This window comes from Pinus tabuliformis, chromosome 7, assembly GCF_031772625.1.
Source record: "Pinus tabuliformis cultivar Carrire ecotype Pingquan chromosome 7, CPIR1, whole genome shotgun sequence".
Classification (NCBI taxonomy): Eukaryota; Viridiplantae; Streptophyta; class Pinopsida; order Pinales; family Pinaceae; genus Pinus; species Pinus tabuliformis.
In genome coordinates this window covers 998,972,203-998,993,491 of record NC_142293.1, presented here as the reverse complement: position 1 = coordinate 998,993,491, position 21,289 = coordinate 998,972,203, and positions in this window count along the sequence as shown.

Below are 21,289 nucleotides of genomic sequence, written 5' to 3'. Positions count from 1 at the left end.
ATAACTACACATAAAACAATATCGAGTTGGAATAAAGATGGAACGAAGGTCAGTGAATGAAAGGCAACTAAGTAGCTCTCATTATGCTAACAGAGGGAAGGTGAATGAACATTTATATAGGAGCAATCAAGGATTCCTAAACAACATTCATATATGAAGGAACTAGTGTAAATATGAGCAAATCAGTATTCATATTCAGGACTAATTCAAAGGAAAACATAGATAAATCACAGAAATTGAGAACAGAATACAACTAAGTGAGCTCTGAACTATTCTTTCTTTCTGCTATTTAGATAGTGAAACAATGATGGCATAAAACATATAAACTATAAAGAGAGATAAGAAACACTTATTGGGCTATGTAGAAGCGTTAGGATTCCATAGTCACTCTTCAGTCATTAAAACACAACAGTCAGTTCATCTCCCAAACATTCCAACGATCTTTGATTATAGAGACACTCAGAAAATACAATGCAAGTCTAGAGGAAGTTATCGAACAACCAACCCTTTTTTCATAACAGAGGGTGGTTTAAATAATTTTTTTTTACAAAAATCCCTTGAACAGGTGTCAAGGGAGAAAATATCTCAAAATATCTATCAAAACAGAGCCAAAAGAGATCTGTGCAATAACTGCTTCTAATGCTAAGTTGTGTTGGAAATAAATGCAATAAAATATCTAAAACAGCTGCACATGAGGCAGCAGCCTCATACAAATGTCTTTCTAAGGCTGCGCATGGTCCTGCAGCTTCACAAATGGACTGAAAGAATTCCTTGAGCCACGCGCTGTCCTCTGTGTGATAACTATGCATTTAAGGAAGTAGCGCTGCTCCAAAAATATGACTGGGAACAATGTCTCTGCAATAACTCTGCCTTGAAAGCCTTCATCTATGCCTTTAGGTGGCTTTAAAGCAAAAAAGAAGTGTTGGTGAGCCTTAATGGCTGAATGATGCTTTGTTGACTTTGCTGGGCTTGCTTTGCTTTCATCTGCTTTGAAAAACTGGACTGATACTCTTTGCCGCTTCTGGAGATGCTATGGCACGCCTCTGGGCCCCTCCTGGCTTGAAAAGGCCTTTAACTACTAAATCGCCCATCATGGCCGCTGTTCGGCCCCAAAAAACTTGCTGTGAAGTCCTCCAGCTGCCTATGGGAGCTTATCGGCCCTTGCCGATCCAAAAACTGCCTTTAATCTGATAAATCGCTACAAAAATGATGAAAAGGGGGCTCTGTAGGTACGCCGAAGAGAAAACCCTGTACTGGGCGCGCTCTGGGCAACGAGCGATTCCAAAAATGCCAAGGAAACCATCCTTTCCTTTAAACCATGGGCGGGCGCGGGCACCGCATGAATAACACTGAAATACTGCCTTCTTCTCTTAATACGCAGAACGCATCAAAAACATGATTTTTAACAAAAATGGTGCTTTTAGCGAACACTGTTCAAAACCTTAAATTCTGGCCGTTGGATCCGGCGCGGGCCGATCCAACGGCTGGCGCTAAATCGCATATCGGCGAACCGGCGGTCCCAAAACACAATGCCTCCGAAATGCCGCAGACCCGAAATGCTTATATGCCATTTCTTTATGGAGATCGGGTCCGGTCCGTCGGCGATTTCATATCGGCGGATTTTAGCAAAATCAATATGTGGACCCGAAATCCCTTAAAACTGCCCTTATAAACTAATTCGGCTCCGGCCCGTCGGGAGCCCTCTCCTTTCGCTGTGCCCGGGGACCTTATGGACCCGATGGCTTTTATAAGACCCGCCTTTATAATATTTCGGCTCCGAAATATCGAAGCCAAACATAAGGGGTGTTCGCCAAAAAAACATGGGCCGTTGATTTGGTGATGGCGATGGACGACAGAGATTACGTCGGCATTTCGCTATCGGCGAGGTCATGGGGCTGCCACATAAAAACGCTGAAACCCATCAGACCCGAAATATATTTATGCCGCGCTTTATTACTTTTCGGCTCCGCTGGTCGGAGCCATATGGGAGTGATGCGATTAAATATGGGCCATTGATCTGGGGCCCAAAAATGGATGGCTGCGATTATATCGGGACTTCGGCAATCGGCGGGGCAGAGGGTTGACATATATGTGATCGCCGAAATGGGCGATCGCCGAAATGATCCGGGCCATTGGATCGGCGGGGGTGATGGACGGCTGAGATTTGGTCGCTGTATCGGCGATCGGTGGCCCATTATAACCCATGCCTTGAGACTTAGCCATTTTCACTTATAATATGCCACTGCCCCCTCCCGATAGCGATATCGCATCGGAGGGGGACCAAATAGATTCTTTTCTCATCGGAGAATGCATTTTGTTAAAATGCAAAGGAAAAATGAATTCGGAGGGGTAGCCTTTGGTGTTTCGGATGGATTCTAAGGCATTGGAAGGGGTCCGATAGCCAAAAAAGGGAGGATTTTTTCATTTGTAGAAGGTTTTTAATGATTTTTGCATGGTTTTTGGCAACTTTCATGCCTTGGAAGGAGTCCAAAGGCATTTAGGAGGAATGTGATGTGTTTTGAGAGGGTTTAGTGGCCAAAGAGGGTTTCATGCCTTATAAAGGCAAACCAAGGCCAAAGGGATGATTTTTATACATATGAAGGTAGACTATGCAAAGGAATGAGTCCTTTTGCATTTGGAAGATGGTTACAGGGGTCAATGAGGGTTCTTGCTGAGTTTCTGATAAACTTAGCAATTCCCGAGGATGTATATGGTTATCTTTCAACCAGAGGGAGGGAATAAGTATATAGGGGAGTTATATACATAGTTTAGTAGGGGAAAGGGAAATAGATAGGGAGCTACATAGTAAAGTTAGTAGTTAACATGAAAAGTGATAAGAAAGTGCTAAGTATGTGAATCTTAGGCTATTAAGAGGGAAAATGACTCATAGAAGCAGTATGGACCTTCCTTGAGTGAAGCAAACCTTCACCAAAGCAAATGATATGGAGAATGATGAAACTAAGAGGTATCAAGCAGATCTTGACCTCTTTGGGGGAAGTTAGTGAGTGATTTGGGGGAGAGGAGGAAGGGGGAAGTTAGACATGTATTTCTTGAAGTCCTCCAACTGAAAAACCGCCTTCAACTTGTGATATGATAGATATAACACTTGACAATATGAAATGGATCACAAGCCATGATTCTGCAACCACAAAGCTACCTACCTGACATACTCACCTAGCATTTTCTCTTCTTTTTTAGTTTGGGTGCACTTGAACTAGCATACCCATCTTTTCACTCTTTCTTCTTGCTGTGCTCCTATCTACTTCTACACTTATTTCAGCCAGGGGCTCAGATTAAAATGTTGAGCACCCTTGTTTCTCTACCTATCTACAAATCTGCCAAGATTAAGCTGTTTGGAGAGATATTTATTCTCTATATTCTACAACAAGAAATTGAAACCTAGGGAGGCCAAGATTAAGCTGTTTGGCCTACCCTTAACTGAAAACTGATCAAAATGGATTACTTATCAAAACTGGAACAAAGCAGTAGCATTAAAACTGGCACACCTTCATGGATACTTCTCTGGTCATCTGTAGCAAATATGGAGCATTGCAGCATGCATAGTACGACATATTTGGCATGTAAAAATGTCGATCATGAAAGATGATTAACCTGCTGCAGCAGGAGGCTAACATGTGGAAGACATTGATATACTTGTTTCAAAATAGAAGTGACCATAGGAAATTGGCACTAAAGGACAAACTCAGAAAGATCAAAATGGAGAAGGGCGACTCTATTCCGAAGTACTTGACCACGTTCACCCATTGTCAGGATGAGCTTGGAAGTGTCAGGATCAATGTTGCCGAGGACGATATTGTGAGCCTAGCTCTTCTAAGACTTCCCAAGAGTTGGTACAGTTATCAGGGCTCTGTAAATGGGAGGGAGAAGCTACCAGATTGGGAATGACTGTGGTTGGATTTGATATAGGATCAGATTCAGAGGAATACCAGATACGAATCCTCATCAAATACTGATGATGAGGAAAATTGTGCCTTAGCGAGTAAGGCAAAGAAAGGGAAGGGGGAGTCATCCCATTCCAAATCAGATTCTTGTCATAGAGACAAGAAGAAGGACATGTCGAAATTCAAGTGCTTTCATGTTCATGAACTGGGACATTTTTCAACAAAGTGTCCACTCAAGAATGTTGGTAAGAAGCCCTCAAGAGGAGTGGTAGGAGGTGAGGCTCTTGCCTCACAATTCGAATTGGACTTTACCCTCATATCATGTACGGTGTCATCGATGATAGGTAGTGTATGGTACCTGGACAATGGAGCTTCTTTCCACATGACTGGAAACAAAGAGCTCTTCAGTAACTTGGAGGAGAAGGATATCCAAATGCATATCGAGATGGGTGATGATAGGAGTATAGTGCTACCAGGATGGGTACTGTTACCTTTCAGAGGGAGTCGGGTGCTCCCCTCACTTTGCAAGATGTTATGTATGTTCCTGGTTTGAAGAATAACTTGGTATCTGTTGCCATGTTTGAGGATAGAGGCTATGATGTGATATTTAGTAAGGTAAACGCGTTCCTTCATCACATAGCCACGGGGTAGGTAAATAGGATAGGGGTTCAAGTGAAGAATATCTATAAGTTGGAGGTATAAGATTGTGCTGCCTTGAGCACAGAAGTAGAGAAGGTGTAGAGCCGAGACCTCGGTGAGTTGTGGCACAGGTGGTTGGGTCACTTGCATCATGGCGCTTTGAAAATCATGAAGAAAATTTCTACTAGTCTTCTCAAAGGTACACTAGAGCAAGTTGACACATGCAAAGGGTATACTTTGGGAAAATACAAGGCCTCAAGGAATTCATAGATCATGACATTCCTAAGCCTCTAGGATTGGATGCTAAAAATATGGCTGAATGGAGAAAGTGTGTGGAAAAAGAGAGAAGGATTATCCTGGAGGGACTTCGAGACACATTGTCTCGAGTCTCCATGGCAAGGATACTCCATACTTAATGTGGAAGGCATTGACAGACGTGTTTCGAAATAACAATGACCATAGGAAATTGGCATTGAAGGAAAAACTTAGAAAGATCAAAATGGAGAAGGGTGACTCTATTTCGAAGTACTTGACCAAGTTCACCCATTGTCGGGATGAGATTGGAAGTGTCGGGATCACTGTTGGCGAGGACAATATGGTGACCCCAACTCTTCTAGGACTTCCCAAGAGTTGGCACAGTTATCAGGACTCTGTCAATGGGAGGGAGAAGCTACCAGATTGGGAGTGGTTGTGGTTGGATTTGGTACAGGAAGAGATTCAGAGGAATAATAGAGACGGATACTCATCAAAGACTGTTGATGAGGAAAATTGTGGCCTAGCAGGTAAGACAAAGAAAGGGAAGGGGAAGTCATCCCATTCGAAATCAGATTCTTGTCATGGAGACAAGAAGGACATGTCGAAAGTCAAGTGCTTTCATTATCATGAGCTGGGACATTTTGCCACAAAGTGTTTGATCAAGAAGGTTGGTAAGAAGCCCTCAGGAGGAGTGGCAGGTGGTGAGGCTCTTTCCTCACAATTTGAATTGGATTTTACCCTCATCGCATGTATGGTGTCATCTATGATGGGTAGTGTATGATACCTGGACAATGGAGCTTCTTTCCACATGATTGGAAACAAAGAATTCTTTAGTAACTTGGAGGAGAAGGATATCTATATGCATATCGAGATGGGTGATGATAAGAGTATAACGCTATCGAGCTTGGTACAGATACCTTTCAAAGGGAGTCGGGTGCTCCCCTCACTTTGCGAGATGTTATGTATGTTCCTAGTTTGAAGAAGAACTTAGTATCTATTGCCATGTTGGATGATAGAGGCCATGATGTGATGTTCAATAAGGGAAATGCGTTCCTTCGTCACAAAGCCACGCGACAGGTAAATAGGATAGGGGTTTGAGTGAAGAATCTCTACAAGTTGGAGCTAGAAGATTGTGCTGCCTTGAGCATGAAAGCAACGAAGGAGTAGAGCTGATACATTTGTGAGTTGTGGCACAGGCGGTTGGGTCACTTGCATCATGGAACTTTGAAAATCATGCAGAAAAATTCTATCGGTCTTCTCAAAGGTACACTAGAGCAAGTTGACACATGCAAAGGTTATAATTTGGGAAAATACACCAAATATTCCTTTCACAAAAAAGACAGTCGAGCATAGGAGATCCTTGATTGAGTCCATTCAGATGTGTGTGGACCATTCTCGACAACATCCATGGACAAGAACATGTATTATGTTATATTTGTTGATGATTTTTCTCGCAAATGTTTGATCTCCTCCATGCAGAAGAAAGACCAAAATTTTGCAATTTTTTTTGAATTTAAAGCATTGGTCCAGAAATATACTAGCAGGAAGGTTAAAGCTCTTAGGAGTCATAACAGTGGAGAGCATCTGTCGAATGAGTTTAAAAAATTCTATTCAGTAGAAGGCATTTGATGAGAGTTGATAACACCTCATAACCCACAACAGAATGTGGTGGTTGAAAGGAAGAAAATAAGTAGAGTAGGGGAAACAATGACGATGTTGCATGATCAGGGCCTACCACTACACTTGTGGGTCGAGGCATGCAACATAGCTATTTATTTGCATAACAGAAGCCCTCATCGAATTCTTGGGATGAGTACACCAGAGGAGGCCTTCTCAGGGAAGAGACCAGATGTGGGTCACTTTAATATTTTTGGTTGATCGACTACTACCATGTAACCAAAGATGCACGGAATAATATTGAGCCAACAACAGAGTTGGGGATATTTGTGGGGTACAATGATACGCCTCATAAATATCGGGTGTACCTACCAACCAACAAGATGACAGTGGTTTGCAAGGATGTAAAATTCAATGAAGAGAAGGCCATGAGATGTTCCCTTGAGAGGGAGTTTCAACTACATGCGGTTGAGGATATTTTAGCTCCTAAGGAGGAACCTCAGATTGATGTGGAGCAGCCACATGCAGAGGATGAGGGAGTGGAGACACTCACGTAGAAAGAGTCTTCCAGAGATGGGAGAAATCACACTAGAGAGTTTGACAACTTATTGCATGATGCGAGAGAGAATCTGGGAGCACCCACATCACAACACATGAAGAGGAGTTCACCTGAGAGGTACACTGGATACATGTCTCTTATCAGCGGATGTGTTGAGAGAAAGCCATATTCTTTTGAGGAGGTGTTATCACTCTGATATTTCTTTTGAAGTTAATGAAGAAAGAAAAGTCAAAAGTAACCACAAACCACTTTTGGAGATCAAGACCTAGCCTTCCTGATGCTCAGAGAGGGCTCTCTCTTTATAATTTAACTTTGTTTAGTTAAGATGATTTTAGGCTAGTTATTGTTTGCACTTGGGTTTTGGATTGAAATTTTGGGTGGTGGGATCACTTTACTTAGATGAAAAGAGGTTTTCTTCTACCATTGGGCTATGGAGTCGAATGCCAGACAAACAAGACTAGATTCAGTTCTAAAAACAGTGTCTACAGGGCAAGATAGACGAGTTATTGCAGATATTAAAGGCCAAATGGTGAAATGGTTTCAAATCAGATCTAGGGAGAAATTAAGGGTTCCCTAGGCCGGACTTTGGAAGGAATGGAAGAAGTCAACCATGAGGGGAGAACAATTAAGGGCTCTCAAATCCGGGTATCAGAGGAAAACATGTAAATGACTAACTGTGCAAAACAGAGTGTACTTAAACAAATTTTGAGTGATATCTCCAGTTAATTCATTCAAATTTAGAACACATTTAAGATCATGAAATACATAAGAAGGTAACAATATAACAAAAAAAAAAGATACTTCACTGAAAATGGCTCATCTCATGAATCTTGTAGCTAAATTCTTTTATTACTTGCTCCAGTCTGTCGACTTGAAAATGGTACAATCACCTTTAGGTTTAAGATCAAAATAACTCTACAAATGTAAAATAATCCACCATAATACTTCAAATTATGAAGTATTTATACAAAAGGAATTACAAAATATCTCAAACTACATTGAGAACTACTCTAGGAAAAAAGAAATATCTTCTTGCATGAAGATAGAGACATCTATTGAACTGCTGCTTGATGTTCCTATTATTAAGGTTATGTTCGCTTTGCTCTTTGATCTTTTGCCCTTTATGCTACTTGGCTGTTTGGTCTTCACGTTGGATGTTCTGTTTTACTTTAACCTTTCATCTGATGCACTTTAACCCTGTTGACCTGTCAATATCCTTTTACTTGTGTTGTTTTACTTTTTACTGTACATTTATATTTTTATTGTGTATTTACTACAATAAATCATTCAATTTTTCCCATCTTTCCTCATTTTGTAATTGGATATTGAGCATATTTCTTTATATTTCATCTGCCTCTTTATATTTGGCAAAAGTAGGCTTATTAATAAACAGGTGTTTTAGCTGATGCTGGAGGTAAAACAAGTTTTCAAAAGTTTGGTACAACACTTTCCCTGTTGGCATGCCCTTCATGGATGAAGTGATTACTTGTTCTCTGGCCACTTCCCTGATCTTCTTATTGTAATTTTCCTATGTCATTAGCTTATCATTTATTAGTAAGAGATTAGGTAATCGCTTTTCCTTCAAAAGTTCGAACTTAGCCATGACCCTGTCAATGGCTAGTTGCATGTTTTGACACTTATCTTCTAAATTCAACATCAAATTCCTCTTAGTGAGGACTTTTCTGACCTCCAAAATTGTGCCTGTCCTGTCAAGTATCTCCAATTCTTGCAGTTCATATTTATTATTGGAGTTGAGGAAGTGGATGATTCTTGTTGCTTCCTCTGACATATCTCCTAGTTCTACTTTAACAGTTTCAATAGCTTTTGTAGCCTGTTTTTATTAAATCAATCTGTTCAAAAATGACCTGGATGGATGGCCAAATATCATTGACAAAGTCAATGATATTGGCCCACAGTTGTTATTTAGCCTTTCCTATAGGTTCACTCAATGTCAATTCTTCCTCCAAGATTTTTATCCTTTCATTCATCCTTGTAGCCTTCCGATGTTCTTCTTTATGCATGATCTGGGCAAGTTTGCAATCTGTCTCAAGGCTGGTGACTTTCTCCTTAAGTTTCATCATCCCATTGGTCTGAATGGACATTTCTTCCATTTCTTTGACCGACTTGTTTTCTTCATCACTTGTGGAGGTTGTTGTTGTTGATCCTGTTGCTAATGTAGTCGATGCAGATGTTGGTAGTGCAGTGGCCATTGGAGCAGTGGGAGCTAATGCTACTGCCAAAGTATAAGGTATAGCTGTGGTTACTGTTGGAATGACAGTTGTAGGAGCATTATCAATACCAGCTTGTGTGAGCTGAATCAAGCTATCCAACTCCTTCTCCATATCCTTTCACTCGTCATTTAGTTGCAACACCAAGTCCATCATTTCCTCATGATTGGTCTGGCTTTCTAGGACTTCCTTTGTCTGCAGGTGCTGCAAATGAGGCAACTTGAGTTGTTTCTTGAGGGCTGCTATGTCCTCATGCTTCTTTTTGATCAGTTTCTCTGTGGCCTTAACGTCACTTGGGTCATGGCCTAATTCAATAACCAAGTCCTCCAAGGACTTTATCCTGTGAAGAGGCTCTCTCCAATTTGTACTGAGCTATTACACTGTCCAATGAATATTGCAGCTTGTAAGTAGCCATGGCCTTTGCTGTGAGGGTGGAGTAGATCATTTCTGCAGCCTACTTGTGAAATTCTATCTGATCAATGGGATGAACATCCCTGGCCAAAACCTCAAAATTAGTCTTCTTGTAGTCTGCTGAGGTATTCAGTTGCTGTACAGTGGGTTGCAAATTGAGACCTACATTTTGCCTTCTTTGATGTTAAAGGCTGACATCAGTCTGGTCTGGTTTGGTGGTGTAAGCTTGAGGTACTTGGCATATGTTTCTTCTTTTAGTTTCTCATTCCTCATCTTTATCTCTTTAAATTTGTCTTTGATGTCCTTTTCCTTGTTAGCTGGCCTGACATAGGAAGAGATCTCCATACTCTACTGTCTATCTATCAACTGTGTGTTGGATGTTGAGGGCTGTTGTGTTTCCTCTGATGCAGCTGCTTCTTTACCTTTCTGTCCCATTGCCTCACTGTCAATTATTTCTTCTAATGCAATGTTATCCTCCTGTTCAAAGACAAGATTCAATTTGGGCCTCTTGCTTGGCTCAATCAGCTCATCAATAGTTTCCATGGCAGAGCTAGATGCCTCATCCCTACTCCTTTTAGGATTCTTTTCCTCATTTACTGGGGTCTATATGACAGGAGGAATGTTCATTGGCCCTCCTTGTTTTGGAACCTGCAGGAAATAGTTGTGATCAAATTGTCTTTCCAAATCAATAAGTGTGTTCTCTACATCCACAACAATGCTGTCCATGTCAATCAAAGTGTTCTCCACCCACTCATCCTGGTTAGAAAACTGTTCAATGTCAGGCCTTGGGTGGTGGATGTATGCTCCCAACTTGACCTTGAGTCTGAGCTTGTTTATGACCCCATGAGGGTCATAGTGCCAAATGAAACTGTTTTTGAATTTCATTAGTTGAAGTAACCTGTCGACCTCTGGTCCAGCCTCTCTATTGTTGCAAATAAATGGTCCCATTTGGTTCTTCACTTTGAACTGGGTTTTCTTCCTATAAGCTAGGAAGTAGATCTCATCATAGTTGATGATTTGCATAAAGTACTCAAGAGCAAATATCCTCATAGGGAGGTATTTGGGCAACTTATAGGGGGCTAGCTCATAGCCATAAATTCTGATCTCAATGTGGTTTTGGTACAAGTACCAATCTCCCACCTTGCTGTTCTTGGGCAATTGCAGTACTCTCTTGATCTCTGGGATAATTCTAGGCTGAGTCTTAGAAGTCAGCATGTTCAACAACACATGAATAAATACATAGCATGCACAGCCTGGAACAAAGAAGAAGAAGTGGAAAGTGAGCAATCAACAACAAAAGAAGCTTGTATTAGCTGGAAATGAAGACCAGAAGCTGCAGGTATTACAATAGTTGCAGTCTCCAGAAGTTGAAGTTTAGACCAAAATAACATTCATCAACCTCATTACATCTTGTTTTTGGTTATATATGGAGTTTGTTCACAAAATTTCTCTAATGCCCTAAGCGTGGAGGGGTCATAACTGACCACCAACCACATTTACAATCAGATATGGGCTTTGATACAATTTGATTGCTTTAATGGATCAATTTGACATTTGCTGGTACTTTGTTGTCCTTCCTGAATAGGTGAAGTATTATTTGAATGAATTTCAATAACTGTTGCAGTCATTGAACTGCGTGAGGATCGTCCTTCTCGTCCTTGGCCGTGCTGTTCTTTGAATGTGGTAGCTGAGAATTTAATGTGCAGATTGCTGGATCACGGTTTCCTTCCTCCTTTGGGCGCACAGGATTGCCAAAAACATGAAAATTGCATTGAAAACGGACAGGAGCCGAGAACGAACGCTTGCTGTTGGATGGCTTAGATGGACGGTCGGGATCTGATGGCGGGCAGCGTTGGGAGGAAATGGAAGCGCGATTAAATATAAGCTGTTGGATCTTACAAATAGACGGTGAGGATTGGATCGTAGGGAGCTATCGGGGAAGAAGGGCAGAGACAGATCTAGGCCATCAGATCGCGGCGAGAAAGATTGGATGGATATTAGGAGTGGGAGCTACGTGAACGTTAACGAGCGGGAGGAGGGTACGGTGGCGGGAAGAGGTTTCCCCGCACCACTTATGGGCTATGGTGGTTTACGTATAGGGCGGGTGCGATGCAATAGGAATGAGCCGCGTGGCTGATGGGACGACGGGGAAACTGCTTTCCCCGCTGACTAAAGGACATGCGGTTTATGGGAGCGGGAGCAGCGGATATCGACGGATCCACAGGAAATGATCAGACGGCGGTGGGTGAGTGCGCATGTTTCGAGGTTGATGTGACAGGTATATGAGCGCGGTTATGTGAATAACATCATATGGTTTTTTAAAATTAAGCGAATATAGGATTTAACCGAATAAAAGGATTTACATGGGTTTTATAGTATTTAAACAAAAAACGCGCGGGAGTCGGTGAAAAAGGGTTTATGAGGGGTTTTAGGAGAAAAATAGGGATAAAAGGGGTTTAAAGGAGAATAAGGAGGATTCAAGGGGAAAGAGGAAATGGAGGTGTGGGGAGTTATAAAGGAATAAGGCAAATGAAAGGGAAGGATAAAATAAACTGCTGCAAACCCTTTGCAACCCAAACCAGCACTGCCTGACCTGATTTCATCCATCAAATATCAAAGAACATAACAGAGCTAACACTGGCTCCTTCTGGGGATGAGATCTTCCCTGTGAGGTCTCAAAAACCTGCAGATCAATGCTTTTCCAGCTGAAAACAAATTAGCCAAAATTTCTAGTGTTCCATTGGGCATGGAGTCTACTGCATCTATACTAAAACTGATAAAAACACAATATTTACAACCTTTAAGGCCAAAGACCTTAAACAACATAAACTTTCAAAAACTGTCCATTAACTGGGCGATCAAAAACTGTCTCTCCTCCCATACTTTTAAGTATGAAGGTGTTGTTCCCTTGAATCTGTGAAATAATGAAAGGCCTTGTCAAAAAAGCATCAAATTTCCCATGATTGCCTTTCTTTTCCTTTAGTGCATCCCATTTCAAAACCAAGTCACCAATCTGAAAATTATCTGTTTTTTCCTGTTTGTCAAAGGCTTCCTCGATCTTTTTCTGATGTGTTGTAGCCTGTTCAACCAGCTGTTCTCTAATCTGATGCAACTCTGTTAAATCAGTGATCCTATTTGTCATGTATTCTTCCTCATTTTGTTATGTTTGAAGGAATTTTGGCATAGGGAGAGTTAGCTGAATTGGAAATACAACCTCAGTACCATATACCAGCTTGAAAGGATAATTCCCTGTGGATTTTTTAATGGTCACTCTGTTAGCCCACAGTGCATACTTGAGCTTTGAATCCCAATTCTTTTTATTGTCCTCTAACAATTTTTTAATTATCCTGATCAGACTTTTATTAGAGGATTCTGCCAGACCATTTCCTTGTAGATAATATGAGGTGGAATGAACAAGTTTAATACCATTGAATCACACATTTCCACCAATTCTTTTGCCCTGAAGGCTGCTGCATTATCTGTTATTAATTTATGCGGACAACCAAATCTGCTGAAGATATTCTCTGTCAAAAACTTCATGACCACATTATGATCAGCCTTCCTGGTAGGGATTTCTTCAATCCACTTGGTGAAATAATCAGTGGCTACTAATATCCATTTATGCTAGCCACTGGAATGTGGATTGATTTCTCCAATAAAACCCAAGCCCCATTGCTGAAAAGGTCCTTTTGCAATTATTGGCTTTAAAGGCAGGGATTTCAACTGCTGTTTTCCTTCAAATCTTTGGCCCCTGTCACAAGATTTAACAAAAGAAAATACATCAGAAAATAAAGTGGGCCAATAGTACTCAGATCTGAGAATTTTATGGGCTGTAGTCTTCCAATAATGGTGCCCTCCACACATGCTGTCATGTAACTACTACATCACTTTTATTGACTGTTCTTTGTCCAGACACCTTAAAAATATTCCAGATGGATCCCTCCAGTAGAGAAGATTTTCATTGATGCAATATTTAGCTGCCCTAAGTTTTAAAGTTCTAGTTTGACTTTGAGTAAATCCTGAAGGGATTTCTAGCTTCAACAAGAAATTAATTATTCCAGCATACAAGAAGCTAGATTCTCGGCCACTGATTGCTTTCTCTGTGGTTCGACTGTTTCCTCTTCTTCTACCTGACCATTTTCGGCAATTGTGCACAAGAAATCAATATCTAAAGACTTGCAATTTTCTTCAGCCAATAACTTGGCAAGCCCCTGACCTCTGACCAGCTTGGTGGGCTTAAGCTCTATGTTAAATTCTATCATCTTTGCAATCCATTTTTCCCTTCTTCCATCAACATTAGGTTGTGTTAGGACATCTTTTATTGCAGCAGAGGGTACATATGCAATTATCTTTGAATGCAAGATATAAACTCTGAAAGCTTTCAAGGATTTGATAAGGGCATAAGCCTGTTTTTCAATCATATCATACCTCAGTTCAGCATCCCTCAAATTCTTGTTGAAAAATGCTATTGGACGTTCTGAACCTTCTTCATCTTGCTGCAATAAAACTGTTGCAATGGTTTCTTTAGAGGTAAATGAGAATACATGAAACTCCTTGCTATAATCTGGACTTATTAATGTGGGAGCCTCCATAATAGCCTTCTTAATGGACTCAAAAGATTGTCTTGCTGTATCAATCCATTTGATTTCTGCCCCTTTCTTCAACATGGAGGTAACATGCTTGACATATTCAACAAAATTTGGAATAAACCTCCTTACAAAATTTATTTTGCCCAAAAAAGATTGAATATCCTTCTTTGATCTAGGGACAGACAAAGTCTGAATTGCTTTGACTCTTTCTGGGTCAATTTGGACACCTGCAGAAGACACAACATGTCTTAACAACTTGCCTTCTTCTAAAGAAAATTGAGATTTTTTGGGATTGACTAAAATTCCAAACCTCTTTCACTTCAGAAACACTTTTTTCAAATGCTGCAAATGATTTTGATGGCTGCTGGAGTAAACTGTTATGTCATCAAGGTAGATAAGGACAAATTTGTCCTTCTCTCCCACAAATGCTATATCCATAGCTCTCGGAAAGATGGCTCCAGCATTTATCAATCCAAAAGACATCTTAGCATACATAAAAGTTCCCCAAGGAATGGTGAATGCAGTCTTCTCTTGGTCATCTGGGTGCACAACAATCTGATTAAAGCCTGAAAATCCATCCAAGAAAGACATTACTTGGGCTCCTAAGACCCTCTGCAACAAATGCTCCATTTTCGGTAGGGGATAGTTGTCTTTCTTTGAGAATTTGTTTAAATTTCTGAAATCAACACAGTCTGATTTCTCCACTCTTCTTCCTCACCACCACTAGATTGGTTGCCCATTTTGAATACCTGAGAGGGACTGTGATCTTGGCAGCCAACAATTTTTTAATTTCTTTTTTAATTAGAGGAAGAAGCATAGGATTTATTGGTCTTAGCTTCTGTTTGAAAGGAATGGTGTCTTTCTCCAGAGGGATTTTATGCTAAATAATGCTCTTATCATACGTTTTCACGTCACTATACTCCCAGGAAAACACATCAGCAAATTTCCTCATTAAATTGTAGTATTCAACACTTTGATCAGCTGACAAATGAGTGGACAAATTTACATATCTAGGCTGACCTGGACTTCCTATATCATGCTTACAGACTGCAGATTGGTCTTCTTTTTGGGCAGCTTTGTAAGGCACATCATTCTGGTCAAACAATCTTTCAAGAGGAATTAGACCCTTAGGAATATGGTTACTAGGAAGCTGGACAATGTTGTTTTTACCAATTTTATTTCTAAGCTGGGATTGGGGGCTTTCTTGCAAGGCATCATTCTCTTGGTCAATTTGCAATTCAGAAAACTCATCAATGACTTGAAGGAACCTATTTATTTCATCATCATCTTCAAAAACACTCTAATGGTGGACATTATCGGGCAATGATGGTCTATATTTCATTTGGACTTCATAAACCAGTCTGGGAGGCATGGGAGGTATAAATAAACTAGCAGAAACAGCAAGGGAATCAACAAGCTGATTTTGGGCTCTAGGAATATATGAAATATAGAAATAATCAAAAGAATCTCTGATTCTCCATACCTCATCTCTGTATGCTTTCAGCCTTGGGTGCTTTGCTTGAAATGTTTTATTTACTTGTTGAATGATCAAATCAGCATCTCCAAACACTTTCAGATTCTTGATTCCTCTATCTTTTGCTGCATTAAGGCCTAACAACAGAGCTTCATATTTTGCTATGTTGTTTGTGACTTGAAAAGCCAGCTTAAAAGACAGCTGAATGCTTTCTTGTTGTGGAGATACTAGCACCACCCCTGCTCCTGCAGTCTCCCTGGAACATGCTCCATCAAAGAACATCTCCCAAACCTGACTTCCTTGCTCTTCTTTGGCCTGAACTGTTGGTTTCCTGATCTGCATTGAGGCCTTCTGAGATTCTTCTATTTGGAGGATACATGCTCGAAAATTAGTGTCCACTCCATAAATAGGATGATTAGTAGGATTCTTCTCATCACTGATGATATATGCCAGCTGTGCTTCTCTGTACAATCTCCTGCTTTCCCCTCCAAAAACTGGGACAATGGCATAAGATAGATTATTTTGTAGTGTCCCACCTAGTCTCTTAATCCACCCTCTGGACAACAACATGCCAAACTTAGGAGGGACATCTGCTACCACAATATCCATCATCATACTCTTCATGGGCAGCTGAGTTAAGGTAATGGCCAGATGTTTAATCAATCCAAGACATTTCACCTTTCTTGAATCAAAAGAAAATAAATCATGATAGAGTCTAGTGATATCAAGGCCTAACTCTTTCATGACAGTTTTAGGCATTAGATTATGGCTGGCCCCTGTGTCTAGCAGGCAATTGTGGAGGATTTTGTCATGAATGGTCAATGAAGCATAAAAAGATGGAGAATTATTATCAACAGGTTCAATCATAGGGCTGAGCACAATGGCAGGCTTGTCATCTTGCAAATTAACAGAGTCAGTGGAGGTTTGTTTGGTTTCTAGCTCAAGGGCTTCAAGGATAGGCTTCCTAAATACTTCACTCTTTACCAACTCAACCAGAGGCACAGATATTTTCAATTTCTAGACTTCTGACCCAAAGCTGAAAGAAGAAGACAACTTATCAGAACCTTTTACCTCTTGAACTGGAGCTTTGAGGATGATTGGATCAGCTGCTGGTCTTCTCTGCCTGCTATTCTATGACTCTGTTTGGACAACAACTCTTTGGGCAGAATTTTCTTTGACATTCTTTGCATTCGACCTCAAGTTATATCTCTGTTGCTGTTCAGCTTGTAGGACAACTTCTCTATCCCACTCTTGACTATTCTGTTCTTGCAGCAATGATTCTTCATACTCAGCCAATGTCAAAAATGCAGCGCTGCCTTTATCTTCCATGCAGTGAATTTCATCCCCATCTTCTTCCAATTGTTCCTCCTCCATGACTACATTTTGGAAAGGAGCTTTAACTTTCTGATCTTGCTTTGATTCTTCACCCTTTTGCATAATTTGTAATTGCTCATTTGCTCTTCTGAAAGGATTTGGATTTCTTGGAGCAAATGTGTTTTGCTGCCTTGTTTTCCCTGAATTCTTCTCAACCTTAGAAATTTCAGCAGCCAATGACTCTATCATCTTAGTCCTTTTGTCCAATTTAGGCTCTGAAGATGAACTAGAGGAGGTAGAAGCCTGACCTCTCTGCCTCCTTCTATCATCTTGACTCTTTAGTTTCTCTGCAGCCATGATATTAGATTCCACTTCTAGTGCTGCATCCTGCATGTATGCTAGAGTAGCACATCTCCTTTCTCTCAACAACAAACAAAAATCAGAGTAAAAAACATTGGCATAAGTGAGTTTGGCAGAGGTAGGAGTAGGCTTTACCTCAGTTGGTATCTTACTATACATTCGATTGAATATTTTATTAAAACCAAGCAGAGATTCACCATTTTCCCTCTTCAGATTACCAAACTCAGTATGATAATACAACAAGTCTTTTTTATCTCCCCGTTGCTTCAAAAACACATCATCTAATGCTTCAGTATTTGTTATTGATCTCTGGGGTAATTCTCTAAATCACTTCCTAGCCTCTCCATCAAGGCTCTGGACAAAAACTCTCGTCCACACATCATTTTCACCTATATCTAAATTATCAGCATAACTGTAAAAAGCTTCAAGGTGTTCTTCTGCTGTTACTCCCTCTGTGCCAGTGAATTTAGGCATATATTTATGATATTCTCGCATAGGCATAGGATTTAAAGGAACAAGAAATACCAGAGGTCCATATCTAGTAGCAACAATTCTTTCTATCTTCGTGGGTGCTTGCTGGCCTGCCATGGCTGGAGTATTTGGAAGAATACTAGCATATTGAATAGTAGGGAGTAATGTGATGAATGGTAGAGACAAAGGAATGTTTTGGATTGAATGGGAACCTTTCTTTGGACTCAGATTCAAAGGGGAACTAACTGCACAAGGGGCTCAATTAATCTCTGAAGGAATTTCCTTATTAACAGTGCTGGGTTCTAAATCTTCAAACTGTATATCTTCAGCAATAACTTTATCTTTCAGAGATGCATGAGATTTCTTAGGGTTACCTAATCCTGATGCCCCTTTCTGTGATGCTTTCTTCGATTTGACAGTCCTCTCAGGGTCAGGCACTGATTCAGCTGGTGAAATCTGAGGATTTCTTCGAGTGTATCTCACAAACTGAGCCAAAACTTCAATGTGGAGTCACCAAAGTATGGTCTTCCTCCAATGGAATCGCCAGATAGATGATTACAACCAGAAACTATGTTCAAATCTTGTCTATCATCAAAGCTTGAAGCTGTGTCATTCTCCCAGGGAAGCTGAGTTTCAATTCTCCTCTCTCCGGCAATGGTGTCAATTAATGTTAACACCCCAAGAAACTCTCCTAGGTTGTATATCAGAGATGCTTGGGAACATTACAAACTCAACAAAATGTTGGAAAATTGGTGGATGAATGAAAGAAATGCTGCATATTCAAGCCAGATAACCATTTCTACTATATTTAACCCCATACATGGGTGAAAACCCCTAGACTACAAGGCTTTAGGCCACCAATTACTCACAGTTTTAAGAAAATGTAATAATGGAGAATACTGATCACACCAGCAGATGCACAGGACCCTGTGATGGCCAGCTGCAACTATTTCCTAATGCATAGACGGATGAAACCTCTCTGGCATTAAAACAATAGAAACCTGCATACAAATTCAATGAAACATCTGGATTCTAACACAGAGGTGGGATGACAACCCCTCTAATGCTAAACATCAACAACACAAGAATAAATACATAACAGGGACAACCTGAAACAAAGAAGAAGAAGTGGAAAGTTAGCAATCAACAACAAAAGAAGCTTGTATTAGCTGGAAATGAAGACCAGACGCTGCAGGTGTTACAATAGTTGCAGTATCCAGAAGTTGAATTTACACCAAAATAACATTCATCAACCTCATTACATCTTGTTTTTGGGTATATATGGAGTTCGTTTACAAAATTGCTCTGATGCCCTAAGCGTGGAGGGGTCATAACTGACCACCAACCGCATTTACAATTAGATATGGGCTTTGATACAATTCGATTGCTTTAATGGATCAATTTGACATTTTTTGGTATTTTGTTGTCCTTCCTGAACAAGTGACGTATTATTTGAATGAATTTCAATAACTATTGCAATTATTGAACTGCGCGAGGATCATCCTTCTCGTCCTTGGCCGTGCCATTCTTTGAATGTGGTAGTTGAGAATTTAAAGTGCAGATTGCTGGATCGCGGTCTCCTTCCTCCTTTAGGCGCACAAGACTACCAAAAACATGAAAATTGCATTGAAAACAGACAGGAGTCGAGAACGAACGCCAGCCGTTGGATGGATTAGATGGACGACTGAGATTTGATGGCAGGCAGTGTTGGGAGGAAATAGAAGCACGATTAAATATAAGCCATTGGATCTGACAAATAGACGATGGAGATTGGATCGGAGGGAGCTATTGGGGAAGAAGGGCAGAGACAGATCTGAGCCGTCAGATCGCGGCGGGAAAGATCAGACGGCTATTGAGAGCGGGAGCAGCGGATACCATCGGATCCGCAGGAAATGATCGGATGACGATGGGTGAGTGTGCACATTTCAAGGTTGATGTGACAGGTATATGCACGTGGTTATGTGAATAATATCATATGGTTTTTTGAAATTAAGCGAATAAAGGATTTAACCGAATAAAAGGATTTACACGGGGTTTTATAGTATTTAAACAAAAAACGCGCGGGAGTTGGGGAAAAATGGTTTATGACGGGTTTTGGGAGAAAACCAGGGATAAAAGGGGTTTAAAGGAGAATAAGGAGGATTCAAGGGGAAAGAGTAAATGGAGGTGTGGGGAGTTATAAGGGAATAAGGCAAATGAAAGGGAAGGATAAAATAAATTGCTGCAAACCCTTTGCAACCCAAACCAGCACTGCCTGACTTGATTTCATCCATCAAATATCAAAGAACATAACAGAGCTAACATGTCCTCAGGTTGAACTAAGACCTAGTTATACCCAGAGAATCCATCTAACAGTGAAATCCTGGATGAGCCTACTACCCTCTGCAGGATATGGTCCATTTTTGGTAGAGGATAGTTATCTTTTAGTGAGACCTTGTTTAAATTTTTGAAATCTACACAAAGTCTAATTTCACCAGTGTTTTTCCTAGTAGTGACTAAGTTTGAAATCCAATCTGAGTATATAATGGGGGCTATAATTTGGGCATCAAACATTCTTTTAACTTCTTTATCAATAGAGGGCATAAGAACTAGGTTTATTCTCCTAAGTTTATGTTTGAAAGGTTTATGATCTTCTTTTAGAGGTATTTTGTGTTAGATTATGCTGGTGTCATAAGATTTTAAGTCTTCATAATTCCAGGCAAATACATCCTGGAACTCTTTAAACATATTGATGTATTTAACCTTTTTATCTAGAGGTAAGGCTTTTGAAATTTTAATGAGTTTTGGTTTATCCTATGTTTTTATGTTAACCTCTTCTATGTCAGCGCTCAACGGTTCCATTTTGGGTTTCCTAGCTACATCATTAGAGTCAAACAAATCTTCTAAAGGGACTAATCCCTTAGGAAAAAAAATTATTTTTCAGATTAAGAATCTAAGGATCATCATTCATTATTTCTTCAATCTCCACATTATCTAAATTATCTATTTCTACTCTAGTAAATTTAGTTGGTTTAGCTATATCTAAAATATTTACATCTATGTTACTTTCTATATTATTGTCTATCGTACAGTCAATATCTATCTTACAATTCTGAAACTCACCATCATTGTTCATGAAATCGTAAATCTGAGAGTCCTGGGAGTAAATCTGCCAATACTTTAGGTTGTTTGGTATAACAGGCCTATGTCTGACTTCTGCAATGTACTGATGGTTGCGTTGAAATGGCAATTTACAAGTACTAGCAAAAGTGGCCAGACTGTGGGTCTGCATGCTTTGTTTTCTAGGAATGGCAGCAAAGTTTGTTTCCAGGAGGTCTTTGATCAAGTCTAGGATAGTATCCCTATATTGACCAAGTCTAGGATTATTCACAAAGTATTCACCGTTAATCTGTTTAATAATCAGCTCTGAGTCTCCCATGATGGAAACTCTTTTAGCTCCAAGTTTCCTAACCAATTGTAACCCTAGAATT